Source organism: Heterodontus francisci, chromosome 23, assembly GCF_036365525.1.
Source record: "Heterodontus francisci isolate sHetFra1 chromosome 23, sHetFra1.hap1, whole genome shotgun sequence".
NCBI lineage: Eukaryota > Metazoa > Chordata > Chondrichthyes > Heterodontiformes > Heterodontidae > Heterodontus > Heterodontus francisci.
The window spans coordinates 55650484-55657716 of NC_090393.1; positions in this window are offsets into that span (position 1 = coordinate 55650484).

Here is a 7233-nt window from a genome sequence, read left to right on the forward strand (position 1 = left end):
TAAAATGCTTAAATATATATATTTACAAACAAGTTACATCGTTTGGTGTTTTCTTTTGGCTGGAGCGCTGCCTATTTACTAAGATATAAGAATAAGATTCCGTAAGACTCAATGGCATATTATGGGAGAAAACCTCTTTTCATTCTGAGACAGTCCAGGTAGAGGTTATGTCATCTCTCTGCATAGAGATGGGAATATTGCACCTCATGTCTTCTGGCAGCTGGCTGAAGGGAACACTTGAAAGCAGTGATGTGGAGTTAAAGACCTGAGGATAAATGATATAAATATATAAATATATATAAATATGATATAAAATGACTCAGCTACATCCAAAACCATGGCCGGGCAATGGGGGTCTCAATCTGTGGCAAAGGTGCCACCGAGAACCCAGCGACGCCCCATCTGTGGGAGGCCCGCCAAATCAAGTGCCAATTAGACACTTAACTGGACAGCTTCCACAGGATCAAGCACCCTGGCTTTGGAAGTCCTGCCCTCAGAGCTGCCAGCCAATCAGAGGCTGGCAGTTATTTAACTGAGCAGTGCCACTGCAGAGGCAGTGGATACTGCCAGTGGAGCACCCACCTGAGGCCCAGGAATGGCGCTGAACCCAGGCCACAGGTAAGTCAGGGCAGGAGGGGTCATGGGAGATGGGGTGTAGGGGGATCAGCAGCAAGGGCATGGGGGTGGCTCTCTAAGTGACTTTTAACGAGAGACAACCCCCCCCCCACACCATGGAGCCGTCAAGCATCCCGCATAGTTTTTCTAGCCGTGCTTCTCGTGCGGCGACAGGCCCGCCTGCCACTCGGCTGGTTACAACGGCGGGTTGAGGTCCTTAATTAGGCATTAAATGCCCACTTAAGGGCCTCAATTGGCGGCGGGGCAGAAAGACTGTTTACAGGTCTTTCCCCCCACCCCCGACCAAATTCAATTTCAGCAGAGGTGGGGTTCCCCACCCCCCCGGCCACCATCCCACCCAATTATATCTGTCCCCGCTTCAAAACCCGTTGTGGGAGAGAGCATAAAATTCCCCCCCCACCCCAAAATGTTTGACTTTGTAAAGAAAACAAAATTATCGTGGCCGGAGCAAGATGATGGTAAGAATGAAACTGGAAGAAAGGGGCTGACCTGATGGTTAAACTGGTAAAGGCATCACACATGTGGTGCTGAGTCACACAAACCAGGAAAGTTCCAGGTTAATCTCTAATCTATGCTGATTTAGTAGATCTCAAGCAAGTTAGTGCTACTATAGCTGAGCTCAGATATTCAAAAATTAGCCAGATTTTCTGCACCTAAGTTCTGTCAAGTGAGCACCCGCTCTTCTAAAGACCCATGTTGAGTGAAGGTCAGGATTGACTTTGGGTTTGATGTCTCTCATGGTTGAGTAGCTGGTCAACACTAACTCACCCAGTCACTTGGGTGAGCTATTGAAACGCTGTTTTGTTGGCACAGCTGGAGCCACAAACCCTTTGAAAATTATTATCTTCAGGACAAGAAGAGAGAAAATCAGAAAATAAACAAGAAAAGAAAAATGAATTCTAGCTCAATGTGGTCATGACGACAGTTGGGCTAATTGTGCAGATCTTTTATACCTAATTATACATATAAATGTTGCACCTTTAAGTTAAAAAAATTATCAAAAACAGTCTGCAGAAAGTTTATCCACAAGCACACTCTGCTTTGTGCAATCTTTTTTTATTCTACTGGCAATCACATATCACATTGGGAATCACAATCTTTGGGGACCAGTTGTTTGCATTTAATTTAAAATTAATTGGATCTGATATATCAGTGAATCCAGATTTTTGTCCAAGTATTGCAGACAAAGTAGGAAGTGAGAATTATTCATCACTGCATGAAAATACCATAAATAACTTTTGGTATATTTAATGTATTTATTTGAGTGAAAGACTCCATTTTCACACCATTCCATTGTCACTAGTTCATATTCTCACCTAACCCTGCAAAAGCTGCAGCTGTTAGGCTGAGAGGTGATCTGCTTCCAAGATATTCAAAATGGTTGTCTGGAAGATTCTACACAGTGATATTGAAATTCATGAAATCCCAACCTTGAAGTGAAGAAACCATTTAGATCCATTTTTAAAATAATTTTTCTCCCCAGCTTATCCCTAACTGCCACGTGATTTCTCTGGCAAAGATACCTGCTCCTGGACCATCACAGATGCTGTTGTATGGGTGGGTGCTGTAGTGACTGCTCCTTCAAATGATTTCTCCATCTGTGAGGAATTGCTGGCCTGTGCTGAGTAGCTCCCACAATAACACAACTGGGATGGGAAATTGCTGTATGGGGGGACTTTCATCCATGAAATCTCTTATTCTGGGTTGAAACTCCAACACTTTGACGTAGATGCCATTCACCATATTTAATATGGAAACATTGAGTTTTTTCTTTAAGCAAAACGTAATTGTCCAAATCCAATTGTAGTTCCTCTGAGTTTCGGAAATTTGGAAGATCTCAAAAATGGAGAATTGTACTGAAAAACTTGATGCTTCTGTCTGGTTAGTTGGCATCTCTGCTTTGAGTGAATATATCACCTTTTAGATTCAAAGTGGGACTAATAGGGTCATTCTGGTAAGTTTAACTATCAGACCAGATTGCATATGAAAGGACCAATAAAAATAATGCGACTAATGAAAAATGGCTTGAACTCAGAATTTGCACATTTTTAAATTGAATTATTATTCAGATGCATGAATATAAAGCCAATTGGCAACATTGCTACACATATTCATTTCAAAACTTGTAGGTTTTAGCAGATGCCTGTCATCAAAACACAAGGGCAGCAATGCAGAGAAGAGCTGCAGGATTGGAACCTAATGGCCAGGTTTGCTTACGAGGAGACAATTGCAAAACGTGGGCTATTCGGCCCTCCAACGAAATGGCTAACCGTTCTCTGGGAACAAGCAAAGGAAAATTGGCCCTGTTAAGTGTACAGAGGACTCTGTGTCAAGGGTTGTGATTCTGTGAATGAACAATCAGATTAGGCTGAAAATAACAGCCGAAAAAGCATACAACAAAGCCAAAGCTAATGACAGAAAAGAGAGTCATGAGAAATGCTGTAATCTATCAAGAATAACAGAAAAAGTGGTAAGGACATCCATTATAAGTAGCATGAAGTTCTGCTCAATTTGAGTGCTGTGAGATAGATTGCTTAACTCAGGAATTTGCTAAGTGGGAATTTGGTGCAGTGAGGGAGGATGTGCTGTTCTGGTCTTTTACAGAACAAGTAGTGATCCAAGAGAGGGAGCCAGAGGCAGTGAGACCTCAGAGTTGAAGCCTAGAGGCATTAATTAGTTGAACAGGTAGGTGATTGGTTGGCGAGTTTTAAGGATGCTTTTTTGGGGTAATAAAGATGGCAGGGCAGGTGATGTGTTGCAGCTGTAGCATGTGGAGCTGGTGGACAACAGTGCGATCTAGTGCAACTACATCTACAGTAAGTGCCTGCAGCTTGAGGAACTTTGCTGAGTTGACGAGCTGCAGTCTGAAATTGGACACTGTGATGCATCAGGGAGGGGGAAAGTTACCTGGACACTGTTCCAGGAGGCAGTCACACCTCTTAGGCTAGGTATTTCAGATTTGATCCATTCTTAGGGACAGGAGGATGTGACTACGTGAGGCAGATATGGGGATCCAGAAGGTAACCTCAGCCTTTGCACTTGTCCAACAGGTTCTAGGTTCTTGTGGACTCGAGCAGGGACGGCAGGGAGGATGGCCAAACTGATCACAGAGCCGTGGTGCAGTGGGCTATTTAAGTGGAGTAAAAAGGAATGTAGTGGTAGTAAGGGACAGTATAGTTAGGGGGATAGATACTGTTCTCTGCAGCCAAGAGCATGAGTCCCAAATGCTGAGTTGCCTGCCCAATACCAGAGTTAAAGACATCTCCTTGGGCTGGAGAGAAATTCAGAGTAGGAGGGGAAGGATCCAGTTGTTGTGGTCCATGTGGGTATTGATGACATAGGTAGGACTAAGAAAGATGTCCTGCTGAGGGAATATGAGCAGCTAGGGGCTAAATTAAAATGCAGAACCAGAAAGATAATAATCTCTGGACTACTACCTGAGCCACAAGCATATTGGCATAGAGTAACTAATACAGAGTTGAATGCATGGGTAAAAGATTGGCGTGGGAGAAATAGGTTTCATTCTGGGGTACTGGCACCAGTACTGGGGAAAGAGGGAGCTGTATTGTTGGGATGGCCTTCATCTGAACAGTCTTCATCTGGAGCAGTGTCCTGGTGAATCATACAATTAGGGCTGTAGAGGGGGCTTTAAACTAAATGGGGGGGGGGGGGTGGAGGGGAGGGTTCAGGTGGGGGGAAATTTAGAAAGTTAACAAGAAAGGACAAGGCAATGGTGCAGTGTGGTGATATGGATAATAATAACCATAGTGTGACAGGAAGGGACAGAATGTACAAACATAAGAGTGCACTATCAAATAAGGTCAGAGTTGGGAAATGTAGTAAAAAGACAGAATTAAAGGCTCTTTATCGCAATACACACAGCATTCGTAACAAGATGGATGATTGATAGCACAAATAGAAATAAAAGGGTATGGTCCCTGAGGCAGGCTATCTCCATTGAGCTGGCAGCCACCCCACACAGCGAAGGAGCGTTCTGCCATTGGCAAAATGCCGGTGAGCCCCAAAAAAAAATCACTCCCAATTGGGGCCTTAAGTATTTAAATTGACTGCTTGCTTCTGTGGAGTGGGCAGCTGATCCGTATCCCAGAGTGTCCCTGGGAAACATCCCGGTGGTGGGATGTGTCGGGGTGCCATTCCGACACGACTCCCCACTATTTTCCTGGCTCCCTGCCTCCAAAACCATCTCCTCGAGGCCAGGAAAATTCTGCCCATTAACTCAGTTTCTCTCTCCACAGATGCTGCCAGAGCTGCTGAGTATTTCCAGCATTTTCTGTATTTTCTTTTTCAGATTTTCAGCACCTGCAGTATTTTGCTCTTGGATTGCTGCTAAATTCACTGCCACTTCTCTTCCAGGAATGCCCACCTTCAATAAGTTCTGCTCTTCTCTAGAAAAGGATTTCTGTTTATCTCTTTTACCTTGATCAGCTTTATTGCTTTCTGTTTCCTGACTCAAGTTCTGATGAGAGGTCATTGACCTGAAATGTTGATTTTGATGTCTCTCCACGAAGGCTGCCAGATCCACTGAGTATTTCCATCATTTCCTGTTTATATTTTTATCACAGGTTTATGTATTAGATCAGATCCTTCATCTGAACTGTAGAGAATTTGCACACTTCAATGTGGTTCAATCCTAGACCATGAGTTGTATTATCCACTGCACAATCAGGAGAACTGCCAAGAGACTGCATAAATAAGTTCATAGATGAATCACTTTGTAAAGGTTCAAGCTCAGTCACGTTAGACAAGGATCTACATACCCTGACTGAATCGTCTAATCATTCTCCATCACTGGCATAATATCTAAACTATCTGCTGTTACTTTTTCCATCAAGGTTTGAACCAAGTTATTCAGACAGAGTCGAGAGTTATAATTGGCATATGTGCCCCTGGCAAGAGTATGCCAAGAAAATTTGCCATGTTTCCTACTCTTGTTCACTATAGTGACTCCTACAGAGTGTGTGTGTATTGGATGTTCAATGAGGACAAAATTAGGCTCAGAGGTGGTGTCCCCCACAGTTGAATGCCAACACTCACTGTCCAGTTGGACAGTTTTCTGGAGCAGTGGGGAGAAGATTATAGGGGATGGAATTTAAATTTTGAACTGAAAACCGAAATCCACTGCATAGCTTTTGCATTATTGTTCTGAAGTTTATTTATCAACATGCAATGAGAAAAAAACACACATTGAGGCCTACTATTGGAGATGAGCATTTCTTTAACTTTCCTTCCTGTAATGCTCTCAATATAACACTCTCTCCACTTTTGGATCCCCTCTGCTCTGGACTAAGAAACTGATCTTTTGCTCTGGGGACCCGAATTTAAATTCAGAATCTCGTTGCCCTACTAGCAGAGCAGACAGATATCTCTTTCACAGACTTGATCCTCTGTCTGTTGGCCTCTTTGTTTTCTTATGTTGTTCCTATGTCTGTTGCTTTCTGCATGACATTTTACACAGCTACTGTATCAAAAATCAGTGTTGTGTAATTTTTAGACATGACATTCTGTATCTCACATATTTGCAACTGTTTGCATGTGCTCGGATGTATGTCCATTCTCTTGTTTGGTTTGGCATGCCTCAATTGCTCTGATGGTTCTCTGTTGTGTCATGCTCGGAAGGAGCCATGATGAAATAATGAATTAGAGGAATTATGAAAATAAAAAGTCACCTGTTAAACAGAACCACAAGAACATGGACACTTGTACCACAGACAAAATGGAGTAGCCGTCATGTGACTCCTCCTGTACTGGAAATACACACCTCCGTCTGTTGAGGATGAAACTCGTTAACCTCATCTGAAATAGCTCTGAGGAGAACCCATTGAAATTGAAAGGAGCACTGTTGCATATTGATAATTCCTTTTTATATGAATGAACTAACAAAATGTTATAGAGACAGACTGACTCACAGCCCAAACCAAAATTAATAGGTGTGCAGTAGCACCATGATAACAGAATGGTCCCCATTCAGATATCAATAGATAGCCATGGTTTCCATATCCTGGTCCATTGTCTAGTGACACCAGGGGAAAGGGCCATGTGTCACCTAATAGAAACTCAAATGTGATGGATTTTTACCTTAAAAAGGTAGCCCTCTGGAGAGAGATGGGGGAAATCAAGCAAGACCACAGAAAGTCAGTTTTCCAGCCAGAGACTGAGAGAGAGATCCAGCTAAACAGAAGAACCCTGCAGAACAAGAACTGAACAACCACTACAGCAGAGAAATTAAAGAGTGACTTTGATACTCTCCATCTGTGAAGGTAAACCAAATTCACACCACCAACTTTGGGCTGAGTTTAAACACTAGAACGCCAGAACACCCCAGCAAGTTCAAGACTGCAAACATCCAGGCCTGCACCTTTAAAAAGACTTTCCTCCAGAGAAGACTAAACAGTATTCTGTAAACCACGAACGGTTATATCAACTTGCATTTTAAATGCATTCTACCCTTTATCTATTCTTGTGTATGCATGTGGGTGTGAATGCACGAGTGGGTGAAGGTTGCAAGCATTTTGGGAATTGATTAAAAATAGTTATCTTCCTTTTTTTAAACTTATGAGAAAACCTATCATTTTTCTC